Consider the following 15,288-nt stretch of genomic DNA (forward strand, 5'->3'; position numbering starts at 1 on the left):
CCAAAAAAAAAAAAAAAAAGGGAATGGCTGAGGCCCCAAAAGCCATATTTTCGAAATGTACCGAGTGTGGCCATAAGCTCGCCCCGGCTGATGGCCACACTCGGTGCGTTCGGGGCCTTGGGGTTGAACACCTCACCTCGGGCTGTACTATCTGTGCAGCGTTCAACCCCAGGGCACTGAAAGAGTGGAGGTCGAAGCTGGTCCTGGCGGAACTTCTACCCCCGGATTCGGCTTCGGCCTCCGCTTCCTCTACCACTCCTGTGGCTCCTTCACAGCCTGTGATGGTTGCCACTCCTGCCCCCCTGCCTCCGACTGGGACTCAAACTCCCGCCAAAGTGTCGGAGGACAGGGAGGCCAGGAGGGAGAAATGGAGGGAGAAGCACCAAAAGCGGCAGGCCGAGACCTCCGTTTCGGCCCCGCCAGCTAAGCGGGCTTCTCCCTCCATTGCTTCTAGGTCTCCTCCTCCTCGGCTCCGATCCCCTTCTTTCTCCCCGGGGCCCGAGGAGGAGGAAACCCGATCTCCGTCGAGGTCATCGAGGCGGCACTCCAGGCCTGCCTCTGTGGCCTCTTCGAGATCCACATTTAGTTTATCTGATGCAGACTTGGACCGGATGATGCGAAGGTTCATCCAGGCCCAGTTGCAGATGGGAGTGCTCTGGCCTCCCCCTCTCAGGGGGGGGAGCTCGACACCTTTTTTCCACCCAATTGCTCCTTCTCCGACCCGCTACCCGGGTTCGGAGCGCTCTGAGCCGAGCAGCCTTGGAGCCGAGGGTGGGTCGGCGCCGACAGTACTGTATACTTCGGATCCGACCCTACCCTCGAGTCTGTCGGATCCGACCTCTCGGAGCCGTGGTCCGAGCTTCGGATCCGGGGGATTCAGTGTGCCTTCGGCTCCGTCCAGGTCGGAGCACACTGGTCCCTTGGATCCGACTGTCTCGGTGCCGGCTCCGATCCCTTCATCGGATCCGAGTGGGAGCCGACTTTCGGATCCATTGGAGAGTGGCTCTCCCTTAGCATTTGATGTTGTGGAGAGGGCTCTGTTGAGAGCATCCGGACCCCCGGCCCTTGCATCGACTCCTCCCTGTACTCCCTCTCTGCTGGGCCAGGCTTCCATCACCCGGCCAAAGGGACAGCCTGCTTCGATGTCACAGATTGTTCCATTGGAACAAGATGTCGCTGGCGAGGGCTCCTCTGACAGTCCCCTCGAGGAAGCTCCCCGCAAGCATAAGTGCAAAAGGAGGCACGTGGACTCCCCTGAGTCCTTAACCGAAGACACGGACACGGACTTGGAGGAAGGGGAAGGCTCCCCAAGATCACCCCCTGAGGATGTCTCCTTTGGAGACATCATGGAGATGCTAAGAATCAGAGGTGGGTGGTCTGCCCCCAAGTCTTCATCTGACGAGTCCGTGTTTCTGGAGGCATTCGAGGCAGGCCCGTCTACCTCCTGGGTGTCCCCTCCAGCCGATCCCCTGGTGGACCCTATTACCACCACAGCATGGAAGGATCCGGACACTGTGGAGCCAATACCCAAACGGCCGGATAGGATTCTTAGCCCCCCTCTGACCGGTCTCATTGGAGTAAGGGCCCCCCTGTAGATGCCGTGTTGACGGCGGCAGCCACAAAGAGGGAATTAGCTCAGGAGAGTCCCTCAGTCCATCCACCGAGCAAAGAGTCTCGTTTGATGGATCGCTTAGGGAAGCGAGTCTTTAGTTCAGCGACCTTCTCTGTAAGGTCTCTGAACTATATGGCACATGTCATCAGGATGCAGCGGGATTTTATCAAAGAATACGCTGCATCCCCCCCCTGAGTCCATGTCGGAGGAGGATAAACATTTATACTCCACCCGAATGGCCACTCTAAGATCTATTTCTAACACCTCTATGCGGCTATTGTCCCACGCCACAGAAGGAGCCGCTAGGGCCAGCGGAGCAGGCCTAGTTATGAGACGTCAGGCCTGGCTCCGTCATTGCGACTTTACGGAGCCCTTTAAAGCGTCCTTCGCGAACGCCCCCTTCAGTTCTGCCCTTTTTGGCAAAACAGTTCGCGAAACGCTTGTCCAGAGCGAGAAGGACGGGAAGACGTTGTCTGCCGTCGGAGTCCACTTCTCTGCTCCCCAGCGGTCCTTTTCAAGGAACCAAAAGGGTCAGAAGAAGATGTGGTTCCGAAAATCACAACAATCCCAACCAGCTCCGGACAACCAGTCCTACCGTGGCAAAGGTGGACAGGGAGGACGTCTCCCTAGGGGCAGAGGGGTTCCGAGAAATTTTGGGTCCAGAGAACCTTTCTCTGAACGGCCCGTGCAGCAACCCTGAGGGGTTGCCCGACTGCTCCACTCTGGAGGCAGTCGGGGGGCGTTTTTCGAAGCATCTAGCGGCATGGGAGTCCATCACAACAGACCGCTGGGTGCTTCGCATTATATCCAGAGGATACAAGATACCAATTCTCCATGTCCCCCAATCCAAGAACCTCCCCGATGTACCACCCGATCACAGGGAGGCCGCAGCTGCAGAAATACAGCAGCTGCTAAGAAAAAGAGCCATCCAGCCTGTCCCCCAAGACCAGCTCGGATTAGGGTTCTACTCCAGGTTCTTTTTGGTGCCAAAAAAGACGGGGGATCTGAGACCCATCCTAGACCTTTCCCGCTTGAACCTGTCAGTAACCAAGGAAAAATTCCGAATGGTCACTCTTCAATCTATCCTCCCCCTTCTGAGGGAGAACGATTGGATGTGCTCTGTAGACCTCAAGGATGCGTATTACCACATCTTAATGGACAAACGATCCAGGAGGTTCCTTCGCTTCCAGTCACTACCAGTTCAGGGTCCTTCCCTTTGGCCTCACCACAGCCCCCCGGGTGTTCACCAAAGTGTTAGCAGTGATTGCGGCCCACCTGAGACTCCAGGGAATTCAGGTCTTCCCGTACCTGGACGACTGGCTCCTGACCGCACCAACAAGGCATCTACTTTGCACAGCCAGAGACTTCTTTCTCCATCTAGCCCCACAACTAGGCATTACTGTCAATGTCGGCAAATCCCTACTGGCTCCAACACAGATCATAGAATTTATAGGTGCCAGAATAAACACCAGAGATTTGCGAGCCTTCCTAACTACAGAGAGAATCAGAAATCTTCAACTCCATGTGCGGGCTATCCTTCTTTCAGAGGCTTCACCAGCAGAATTGATCCTGAGGGCACTAGGCTCTATGGCAGCAGCGATTACACTCTTTCCATGCGCCCGCTTGAACATGCGAGTCCTACAATGGACTCTGTTAGTGCAATGGTCCTTCCTATCACTCCCTCTCCACCATCCCATTGCTATCAGCAAGGCTTGCAGAAGGGCGTTACTATGGTGGCTCCAAGCATCAAACTTCCATACGGGCCGACCCTTCTGCACCTCTCCCCCCATCGCCACGGTGACCACGGACGCTTCCCGCCTTGGGTGGGTGGGGGGGGCATTACTCAGGCAGGACAGTCCAAGGCACGTGGAACGATACAGAGACCTCCCTGCATATCAACGTTCTGGAGATGAGAGCGGTGCTGTTAGTGTTGCAAGCACTTCAGAGCTTCCTTCCCGCAGGAACGATTGCAATTCACTCAGACAACATGTCAGTGGTCTGGTATATCAACAAACAGGGGGGAACCAGATCTTATCCTCTTTGCCGCGAAGCCATGAGAGTGTGGGAATGGGCGATCTCCACCAACCGCTTTCTGATTGCAACGCACATTCCGGGGAGGACCAACATCCTAGCGGACAAGCTCAGCCGCACCCTTCTTACCCCTACGAGTGGTCTCTCAATCCTCTAGTAGCGAAGCAGATATTCGCAACATGGGGGCAACCCTGCTGCGATCTTTTTGCATCTCCATCAAACGCCAAATGCGACAATTTCTTCGCTCTAATCCCCCCACCAGGGGAATCTCCAAGAGACGCTCTAGTGCATGCTTGGCCAACCGGTCTACTCTATGCCTATCCTCCTCTTCCAATGATGTTACAACTGTTACAGAAAGCCTTGCGATTGGGGAGCAGAATGATTCTCATTGCCCCATTCTGGCCTCGACAAATTTGGTTCCCTTACCTGTGGTCTCACCTTGTGAATCGCCCTTGGGTTCTAGATCCCATCCCGGATCTCATCTCCCATCCATTGGACTTGCCAACTCCAAACCTGGACAATCTGAAACTGACAGCTTGGTTGCTCCAGTTCCACTCCTAGTTAGGACTCCCGGTATCTCTTCACAAGTCAAAGCCATCCTCGTGGCAGCACATAAACTCTCCACCAGGAAGGTATATCACAGCAAATGGAAACATTTTTCCATCTGGGCGGAGCGCCGAGAGCTAGATCCCTTTACGGCCCTTCTCACATCCATTTTAGATTTCCTAACTGAACTCTTTCAAGCAGGTGCTAGTTGTTCAACTGTCAAAGTGCAATTGGCAGCCATTTCTCATTATCATGTGGGACATGATACAGGACCCTTGATGTCAGCCAAATTGTGTAAAACCTTTCTCAAGGGTACCTTTTTACTTAGACCTCCTGTAAAAGAAGCCGTACCCCCATGGGATCTTACTTTAGTTCTTCAAGTCCTGACTGCTCCACCCTTTGAACCCGCTGCTACAGTGGACCTCAAATTCTTGTCATGGAAAACGGCATTCCTTGTAGCCATTACTTCTGCGAAAAAAGTGTCAGAACTTCAGGCTCTTTCCGTAAAACCTCCGTATATGATCTTTCATCCTGATAGAGTGTACCTCAGGATCAATCCCTCCTTTCTTCCCAAGATAGCATCAGAAACCAACATAAACCAATCCATCAATTTACCGGTTTTCTTCCCTAAATATCAAAATAAGGGTGAATACAAGCTGCACTCATTGGATGTTCATAGGCAGCTTCGTTTTTATACCCATAGGACGGCTGGCCATAGACAATCCGACCAGCTGTTTGTTTCCTTTGCCAAATTTAATTTGGGGGAAGCTATCTCTAAAGTATCTTTATCTCGCTGGATTTCCCAATGTATCCTGCTAGCTTATCAAGCCTCGGGTAGGCCCGCACCAGAAGGAGTTCGTGCTCATTCCACTCGCTCCATTTCTACTTCTGCGGCTTTCAAGTCTAGAGTTCCCTTGGATGATATTTGTTCTGCAGCCACTTGGGCTTCATCTCATACCTTTATCAACCACTGCAAGCTAGACCTGCTTTCTAGAGGGAGAGCATCCTTTGGCTCTGCGGTGCTTCGTAATATCCTTCCATGATGTCCACCCAGGGTGCAGGTAGCTGGGGACTCTGTCCCACAGGTTGCAGACAAAATGAACATTCCTACTTCAGATTTAGAAGTTATGTACTCACCATAACGTTCCATCTGAGTAGGTAGTTCATTTGTCTGCAACCATCCCCCCCTCCTTCCCCCTGACCTTCTTGGATCTATTAGTAATTTTTTAGATATCCTTTGTCGGATATATATGGAGAGGCAAACTCGATCTGAGGTCATGGAGGGGTTAGCAGGGGATTATGGGTGAAGGGAGGGGCTAGGAGCTCGGATCCATTAGCTTGAAACAAGTTGCCGGCTCGGATCCGATATCGGATCCGTAACCCACAGGTTGCAGACAAATGAACTACCTACTCAGATGGAACGTTATGGTGAGTACATAACTTCTAATTTTCACCTTGTGAGGGTGGAGTAACTTCTGGAGGCCTTAGTGTTAGGTTGCTTTACACTTAAAAGGGGGTAGGTTGGAAGGAGCAGTCATGATATTAACACTATAAACATCTTGGTAAGGATGAATATTGCACATCAGTACAGAAAAAGTTGTTTTTTGGGGGAAAGCTGTTGCAGTATAGTTGTAGGCTCATGTGTTTACTAGGCTGTTAATCTTTGAGGCTGTTTAGAAGCCTAGCCTTGTATTCCCATGCTTGTTTTTTAGTCCTTATTTTGTGTATGAATAACCCAAAGGCAAGGCAGAACAAGGGTATTTTGGGACATTTATTTGTTGCCCCTTTCCAGAGGGATGTAGATGCTAAGCCACGAATGAATTCCTGGTTGAGTTTTCCTGTCCCATCTCTCCATGAGGAAGTGCAACTACTTCTAGCTACCCTAGTGGCTTTAATATTCAGTGTCCAGTGCCTTCAGACATGTTATTTTACCTTAATGTAGTGCCATATTTAAAGGCTTCTTTCGACCTTTTTGGTAGGTGTGGAATTTCTCTGACAGGTAAGTGTGATTGTTGGAGAACCAACTGTGTTGAGAGCTTTTTTTAATACTAATTATCTGTCCCAGTTTTACTGGTTTTGACCTGCTGTATTCTGTACTTGCGTCATCGTTGATGTATGGAATGTGCAACTTGGTACTATTTCCACCCTCAGCAGTGTAATCTGCTTCCTGTTTTAAAGTTAGTCTTTTATGGCATGCCTTTTGTTGCCATAATTCTCTGATACACCTCATGGTAATTAGAATGGAATTACATTTGCATTTCCTTTATCAAATGTCGAGTTTAAAAGCAATGGAGGCTTTTTTATTAAAAGGGTTAAGTTCATAGCTTAAGGCAGGCTTGTCTGTTGGTGCTGAGTATCTAAGCTTTTAGAGCAGGTTCCTGTATGAGGGGAACTGGGAATGCTTGAACAATTGCCATAATTTTACTTCCTCATGTCACGCTGTGGAAAGAGGGAGGAGGGAAAAGGAAAAATTCATAAGAGAATTAAAGAAAAGTCAGGGATGCTTTTATGTACCTTTTGAATGCTAAACTAGTGGAGGTGGTTAAGGTGATGACCTCTATCTAGCAAAAAAATAAGTTTAAAGGTTTTGGAAACCAGGGAACCACTGGGAGCACGTAGTCAGTGAAGTTCGTGCAAAAACATCTGTTTCACAAAAGATGATCAGTTACTTAAAAAGATAAATAAATTAAAATAAAAAAAGGAGTTTGTTGCAGCACAGGACCATAGTCTGTACCCACTGTTCCCCATCTTCTCTGTGACTAGTTGAATACAGTTTTGGTCTTCCATTTAACACCTCTTTTGCTGTGCCCCCGCTTTAAAATTAAGGCGAATAAAGAATGTAAGGATTTTGAGGTTGGAAATGAGCATTACAGGGTTAAGTGCCCTCACCATGGAGTTATTTCAAGTTTATTTCTACAGAATATCTCATAAAGTGAAGATGTGAACTAGGTTAAGTTTTTGTTGAGCATTTATTTTTAATTGGTGAGAGTAAGAAGAAAATGTATTTTCATCAAGGTTGATAATTTGAATACATAGAGTAGACTACTTCCAGCCCTAGATCAGTCTGTCCGTAATTTGGTGCAAGACTTTGATGGATCCTAAAGAGCTGGTATGCTGCAGTACCTCGGCACCTTGACTAATTGTGCGGGTCTGCAAACCTCCAGATGTTCTGTAAAATTCATACTGTGTTCTTTGGCATAGAAATTAAGAAAAACTTTAGAAGTTGAGTTTTGTCATCACACAGGGAATTTTTGGAGCTGCTGATACATGACAAAGTCTACATATTTTCTACATTGTCATTAAGGTCTGTGCTGGCACCAAGTTGATTTAAATGTGTATTAGGATCCAGGCTTGGGACATATGCAACAGTTTCTATGGATGCTCATTGTGGGTCAGTTTTGCGGTCATAAAGGGATCTGTGGCACAAACTGAATCTGATATCCAGCATTACTGTCGCAGCTGAGCATTCTTTCTCTGTGACCAGGCTGACTTGACCTTAGACATTTTTAGTACCTGGTGTATAAGCGATGGTTGTTAGCATAGTCTTAGATCCAGTATTGTCTGTTGTCTTTTTCCCTCCTCCTCAACCTGTGGTTTCCTCAGATCGACTTGGATCCACTACCAGCTATACCAGAAGTTAAGCTCTAGAACTCCACATCCTTTCCCATAATAACCTGTGAGTTGTGATAAATTGATGGCGCAACTGTACTTTTTTGCCATCCTTTCATTTCATGTTCTTCACACAGTCACCCAGAAAATCAAAAATAAGGAAGTTTCCTTTGTCATTTGAATCTTATTAGTGAGAGAGAAAGCGATATTGAAAGGTAGTGCTCTGGAGGTATCCACCAGAACTTTCAAGCTCCAAGTATGCAAGGCACTTCGAAGCATAATAATGCTTTCCTTGACTTGATATCATGTAAATAAACTGCATTTATAATGACAGGCTCTCTAGCGGGTTGCTGATGCATCAGAGAATGCTCAGTTTAGTGAACGTAAAAGGCTATACAAGCACTTGACCTTTCCATGATATCCCACATCTTCCTCCTCCATGTTATAGTTACCACCTTGAAAGTATTTGATTGGGCTACCATTTTGGTATTCACTGTTTTTCATTTTTTGGGTATTTTGCAATGCAGGTAGCTTGCTGCTGGCCAGTCTTCCAAAGCTCCTCACTTTCCTAGTACTTTGGCCGATGCATAGCTTCCAGAATCAGGATGTCTGTAGTGTAGAGCTTGCATCGGCTGGTGACATATTCACCTGTTCCTTGTCATGCCGTAACATTTACATTTGATTATTGTGTAGCTAATCTGTAGGCATTTTTTCAGTGTTCCGCAGGCAGATTACTAAGATAAGTACTCCCATAGTGAATTTTTACTTCCTTTCTTCTGTAATGATTACAGTTATTAATGTCTAACTCAGATTTCTGTATTAAGGTAATTTGTACTAACTTAATGATTTGATAATCTTGTGGAAAGCAAGCTGTGCTTAATATTTTGATTCGTTGTGATAATTTTTTTTTTGCTTTTAACCAGAATTGTGAACTCCTCCCTATTATGCGTTATTTACTCTTGAGAGCAGTTTGCTGCTGGGATTCACTTCAGGAGTGGACTGCCAGGAGTTGCATGTGACTCTGTTTCAAGACTGCAAATGCATTTCCAAGGACGCCAGACTTATTCCTCTTAAGAGGCACAGTGAAAATAGGAAGAAAAAGGAAACAGAGGACATCACAGATGACTTGGGGGGGGGGGGGTTCAAGGTCCAGATATTTTGTACTGGAAGTGACACTGCAACAGCCCCCGTCTCTGGAGTCCCTTATGGCCGAGTTTCTTGGTGTGATTACTTAGGCACCTATGCCATCATTACCTGGCATGTCCCCCTGGACTTAATACACTGAAGTTAGCTCTACCATTGTAGATGTTCATCGTGCATACAGCTGCAGTCATAACAGATGGGTTATCCTGCCGTCAGGCGGGTCCTCAGTCGGCCGAATTCCAAAGTCTAGGTCCAGCGTTGGTTGTCGTCGCTTCTTCCCTGACGTCAGTGCGGCAGGGGTATAAAAGAACCAGCCAACGCCATCTTCTTCAGTCTTTCTTGCCGCGCGGTGCCCGAAGCAGAAGCAGTTCGCAAGTGCCGGTCGGCCAGCTCCTGAGATTTACGAAAATATTTCAGCCGAAGTCTTCTTGAAAGCTAAGTACCCCGTTGGGGAAACTTTTCTTGCCTCATACCGATGTCAGACAGTTAATAATTGCATTTCATGTGGGAAGCAAATACCGCATAAGGATTTCCATTCCTTCTGTATTCCTTGCTTAGGCCCAGACCACGACGAACAAATTTCAGCTCTCATGGACATGAAAGCTATTCAAGAGGTACCTGCAAAAGAACAAGGTCAAGGTTTTTATTCCAGACTATTCCTGGTACCAAGGAAGGACAAAGATTGGAGACCTATTTTAGACCTATCCATCCTAAACACATATTTACTCGTACCAAAATTCAAGATGCTCACATTACAGCAGCTTCTTCCCATGCTGGGCAAGGAGTCTTGGCTGGTAACATTGGACCTCAAGGAGGCATACCTGCATGTCTCTATCCGACAAGATTGCAGAAGATACCTCAGATTTCTTGCAGGTTCAACCCATTATCAATTCTCTGCATTGCCCTTTGGCTTATCTACTGCGCCCAGAGTGTTTACGAAATGCCTGGCATCAGTAATTGCCTTCTGCAGAATTCAAGGGATACAAATATACCCATATCTGGACGACTTCCTGATCCAAGCGGACAGCAAGCACATACTTCTGAAACACCTGGCGTTTGTAATAAAACTGTTGAACTTTCTGGGATACACAGTCAACAAAAAGAAATCAAAACTAATACCCTCTCAAACAATAATTTTCCTGGGTGCCAGCTTGAATACAAACACCCAGATGGCCTACCTCACGCCAGAGAAGCAAGGGCAACTGTCTCAATACTTGAGCAAAATGGCAACCTTCACCAGGCTGACTGCAAGGAAAGTCCTGCAGGCTCTGGGATTCATGGCATCTTGCATCCTGCTGATCCCATGTGCAAAGCTGCATATGAGGAAACTTCAATGGTACCTAAAAAAACGTATGGTCTCAACACAGCCACAGTTTGGAAACAATTATACCACTCATTCCATGTCTTCAAAAGGAATTTCTGTGGTGGGCTCAAGCATGCCAAAGAAACATAGGTCTCCCCTTCTGCATACCTCAAGCAAATCAAATCATCACAACAGTCGCCTCGGACTACGCGTGGGGGGCGCACATGACAGATCAGTGCATTCAGGAAAAATGGTCCCAAAAAGAGAAGCACCTACGCATCAATCAAAAGGAAATGCTAGCAGTGCAAAATGCTATTATGGCCTTCAAAGACCTACTGCATTCAGGCCAGCTATTGATAAGGACAGACAACACCACAGTGATGTGGTACATAAACAGGGAGGAACTCATTCATACCCCTTGTGCAGACTAGCCATATCCCTTTGGAACACGGCTCTGGAATTGCAAATCCAACTTCAAGCACAATTCCTGCCAGGGAAGGAAAACACACTGGCAGACAGCCTAAGCAGAAATATGACAGATCCACACGAATGGAAGTAGCATCCTCAAGTTTTCACAAAGATAACTCCGGCATGGGGACAGCCAGACATAGATCTCTTTGCTACCCACAGAAATTACCAACTGAAAAAATTTTGCTCAAGGACCTATCATCCACAGGCCTGGAAAGTGGACGCACTTTCTTTCCATTGGGCAACATTGACAGTCTATGCCTTTCCACCTCTTCCTCTGCTGCCCAAAGTTCTATTAAAAGCCAGAGCAGAGAGGCCAAACATGATTCTCATTGCTCCAGACTGGCCAAGACGACACTGGTATCCACTCCTGAAGAGCCTGACGCATTCCCCGCCATGGATCCTGCCTCTAGTGCCTCTTCTGTTGTCCCAGCACAACTTCAAAACTCTTCACAGTCCGCTGAAAACCCTCAGTCTAGCCGCATGGAGAATCCCTTGATTTCCCAACAGACCTTCCTCTCCAAGGAGGTGCAGGATGTCATCTTGGAGGCCAGAAGACCACCTACTAGAAAAACCTACTCGCCAAATGGAAACGGTTTTGTGCCTGGAGTCAGAAAAAGGGCCAGAATCCTTGGGTAATAAATTTACCTCAAATATTACAGTACCTAGCTGAGATGTTAAACAGTGTACTTTCCTTCTCCTCCATCAAGATCCATGCTTCAGCCATTTCTGCACAATACAACACAGATCCTCCTTTATTCTCTCATCCTCTGTTAAGACAGTTCCTCAGAGGGGCTAAGAATATAAAACCCCCAAGGGAAACCACCAGTACCTGCTTGGGACCTCAACTTCATTTTGGAAAAACTGACCCTGCCTCCATTTGAGCCAGCTGCTTCAACAGAACTGCAATATTTGTCATGGAAAACAGCCTTCCTTCTGGCTATCACCTCTGCACACAGGGTTTCGGAACTACAGGACCTCATGGCTGTGCAACCTTTCATCATTTTCCATCAGGACAGAGTTTCCTTACGAACCAACCCTTCCTTTATGCCAAAGGTAGTATCCCGTGTAGCCTTGAATCAGACTATCCACTTGCCTACCTTTTACCCTAAACCACAAAACAAAGGGGAAAGACTGCTACATTCCTTGGACATTCACAGACAACTTCGTTATTATTTGGACAGGACAAAGCCATTCAGAAAATCCGAGCAACTCTTTGTGCCCTATGCTACAGGTGCTCATGGAAAAGCTATCTCCAAACAGACAATCTCAAAATGGATAGCCCACTGCATACGCTTTTGTTACTCATTTCATGGAAAAACTGTGCCTTCAAGCATCAGATACCACTCCACAAGGGCCACAGCTACCTCTGCAGCTTTCCTCAGGGGGGTTCCTTCCAAGGACATTTTGGAAGCAGCCACTTGGAGTTCTGTGCACACTTTCTCCAAGCACTATCACCTTCCACTTTACTCTAAATCTAGAGTGGGCTTTACCACAGCAGTCTTGCAGGGCATCCTTGCTTTTCCTAGTTCCACTTAGTGCCTGCCACCCCTTTTTAGCTTTGGGATTCTACCCATCTGTTATGACTGCAGCTGTATGCACGACGAACATAGTACAGTTTTGTACCTACCATAAATGTAGATGTTCGAGTGCTAATACAGCTGCAGTCCAGGTTTCCCTCCCTCCATCCCCTCTTGGGACAGGCCTTATGACAAACACCTTCTCATACAACCTGATTGGGGTATTTTTTTTATGGTGTATTTGCTTGCAAACTACTGTTTTTTGATTATTCTATATTGCATTATTACATAAGTTTGTTTTGCCTTCCTTCTGGGGGCACCTGACATCTGGGGCAAGAAAAACTGAAGAAGATGGCGTCGGCTGGTTCTTTTATACCCCTGCCGCACTGACGTCAGGGAAGAAGCGACGACAACCGACGCCGGACCTAGACTTTGGAATTCGGCCGACCGAGGACCCGCCTGACGGCAGGATAACCCATCTGTTATGACTGCATCTGTATTAGCACTCTAACATCTACATTTATGGTAGGTACAAAACTGTACTATCCTGTGACTGCTGAGGCCTGCATTTTGACTGTTGAAGGGCAAGGTGGGATCTGTAGAACGTTCATTTGGGAGTTTCTGGAGACCCAACTTGAGGCCTCAAAGGTGCTTTCCCTGGAGTGCAGCAGGTAGAAGCCATGAAAGGCCAACAAGTGCATCCCAGCTTTCCCAGGCTTTTAGTAATGCTTTAGTTCAAGCACCCCCCCCCCCATGTTTCTACCACTTGCGCTGTAGCTCAGGTGATGGAAACCTTAATGTCTTATGTAAAATCACAGAGGCCTTTATTAGACATCCGATCAGTGGTGGAATTCTTTCCAAAAAGAAGAGTGGATCATCCTGAAGTGCATTGCAGTGCTTCAAAGGTTGAGGCTGCTGAACTAGAATAGTTTGACAGATTCCCATCAACAGAGAACCTTGATACAGGCGCACTGTAGTCACCCTGATGTTCTTTGTGTTTCACTGTTGCAGTCATTACATTTGGTCCTTTCATGTGTCCGACAGAGCTCAAAGGGGCAAATCCGGACGCCCTAAGGGTTCCAGGTACCAGGCTCAAGACTCGTACATGTCAAAGCAGTGGGGGCGCATCCACCTCCAAATTTGGAAGAGATAAAGTGCAAACCTATGGAAAGCAATCCCAATGGCTTCCCTCTGCCTACACCAAGCACTTATCTTTTGGCAGCACCCATAGGGGGAAAATTAGCACTTTTTGCTCAAAACTGGCAGTCAGTAACCCAAGACAAGTGGGTACTAAACATTGTATCACAGGGATACAGATACCATTTCCACACACTGCCAATGGCAAATGGTTGGCCAGATCTGCCAAAAAAACAATGGACAGAGGCACAGAAACAGGTTACGTCCCTCATGGATATGGGGGCCATTCAGACAGTACCAGAACAGGAAAAAGGACAAGGTTTTTACTAGACTGTTCTTGGTACCCAGAAAGGACAAGGCCTGGCGGCCAATACTGGATTTATTGATTTTGAACACATACCTGGACATTCCAAATTTCAAAATGCTCACTTTGCAACAGCTTCTGCCCATGCTGGGCAAGAATGTTTGGCTGGTGACTTTAGACCTAAAAGAGGCATACCTGCATGTCCCAATAAGGCAGTCGTGCAGAAGATACCTCAGATTCAAGGCTGGCTTAATGCATTACCAATTCTCTGCACTGCCCTTTGGCTTATCTATTGCATCCAGGGTCTTTACAAAGTGCCTGGCACCAGTAATTGCATTTTGCAGACAAAGAAGTATTCAAGTATATCCTTACTTGGACGACTGTCAAATTCAAGCAGAGAACAAGGACACTCTTCTACGACACCTGGCGTTTGTGAAAAGGCTTCTAACATGCCTAGGGTACACAATAAACGAAAATAAATCACAGCTTGGTACCCTCTCAAAAGATAACATTCCTGGGTGCAAGCTTGAATACAACTGCCCAGATGGCTTATCTCACGCCAGACAAAGGCAACTGACTACTTACTTCAAACTGATGGCAACAAAAATGCAGTCTTCTGCAAGACAAATTCTGCAGGCTCTGGGCTTCATGGCATCCTGCATCCTACTAATTCCATATACAAGACTACATATGAGGAAACTTCAATGGTACCTAAAAAGTTTATGGAGTCAACATTCACACAGTCTGGAAACAATGATTCCTCTCATCCCGTGCCTGCAACAGGAGTTTCTTTTGTGGGCAAAGGCCTGTCACCAAAACATGGGATAGCCCTTCACTCTACCACCTGCCAGCCAAACCTTAACAGACTCATCAGATTATGCCTGGGGGGCCCACATGGCAGAAAGATGCATTCAGGGCATATGGGCACCAAATCAAATGCATCTACATATCAACCAGAAAGAGATGCTAGCTGTTCAAAATGCCCTAACAGCCTTCAAGGACTTACTTCATCCAGGACAACTACCGATAAATTTAAAATAAAAAGATAAGTGTTTTCAGGCTTATAGATTTGTGTATTAGACCGACGCCATCTTCAAAACTAAGGCCAAAATCTAAATCTGTCTAAAAAACCAACGCCTGGGCCACGTGTGCAGGCCCCTATGCCTAAAAAAACAAATGATCAAAAATGGCTGAATATTTAATTACTCTGATCAGGGGTAGCCACCCACTCCCTCTAAGGGGCCTAGGCAAGGCATTGATTATGAATCTTTTGAACAGGATTCTATTTCTTCTGTCTCTTCCAATGGTCAGGATTTGTCTATACCTACATATGAGGACTCAGATGCAGAAGATTCCATTCCTCCCCCCCCCCCCCCCCCCGAGGATTTTTCTTTTGGGGAAACTTTACATACCTTAAGGGAGCATTTCCACTGGGAAAGTCAGGATTTCTTTGAATCTAAAAAGAGACTTGGGGATTTTCTTTTTCTTCCTCAGCATAGGCTTTTGGCTATACCTCCTGTTGTAGACATTGTTGATGATGATTTTTCAGAATCTAGTATGGCCCCTGATTCTCTGCCTTCGGCTCCTTGTAAGCCAGACAGATACTACAGGGTTC

General features: G+C 47.0%; 1 protein-coding gene across 3 annotated transcripts in view; it reads left to right on the forward strand.

Moving 5' to 3' along the window:
* ZFP91 (ZFP91 zinc finger protein, atypical E3 ubiquitin ligase) overlaps positions 1-15,288 on the forward strand; it is a 1,914,309-nt gene that overhangs the window by 357,696 nt on the left and 1,541,325 nt on the right. The gene's annotated exons all lie outside the window — the stretch shown is intronic.

The sequence above is a fragment of the Protopterus annectens genome, chromosome 9.part0 (assembly GCF_019279795.1).
Source record: "Protopterus annectens isolate FY-2018-M chromosome 9.part0, PAN1.0, whole genome shotgun sequence".
In the NCBI taxonomy this organism is placed as follows: domain Eukaryota; kingdom Metazoa; phylum Chordata; order Ceratodontiformes; family Protopteridae; genus Protopterus; species Protopterus annectens.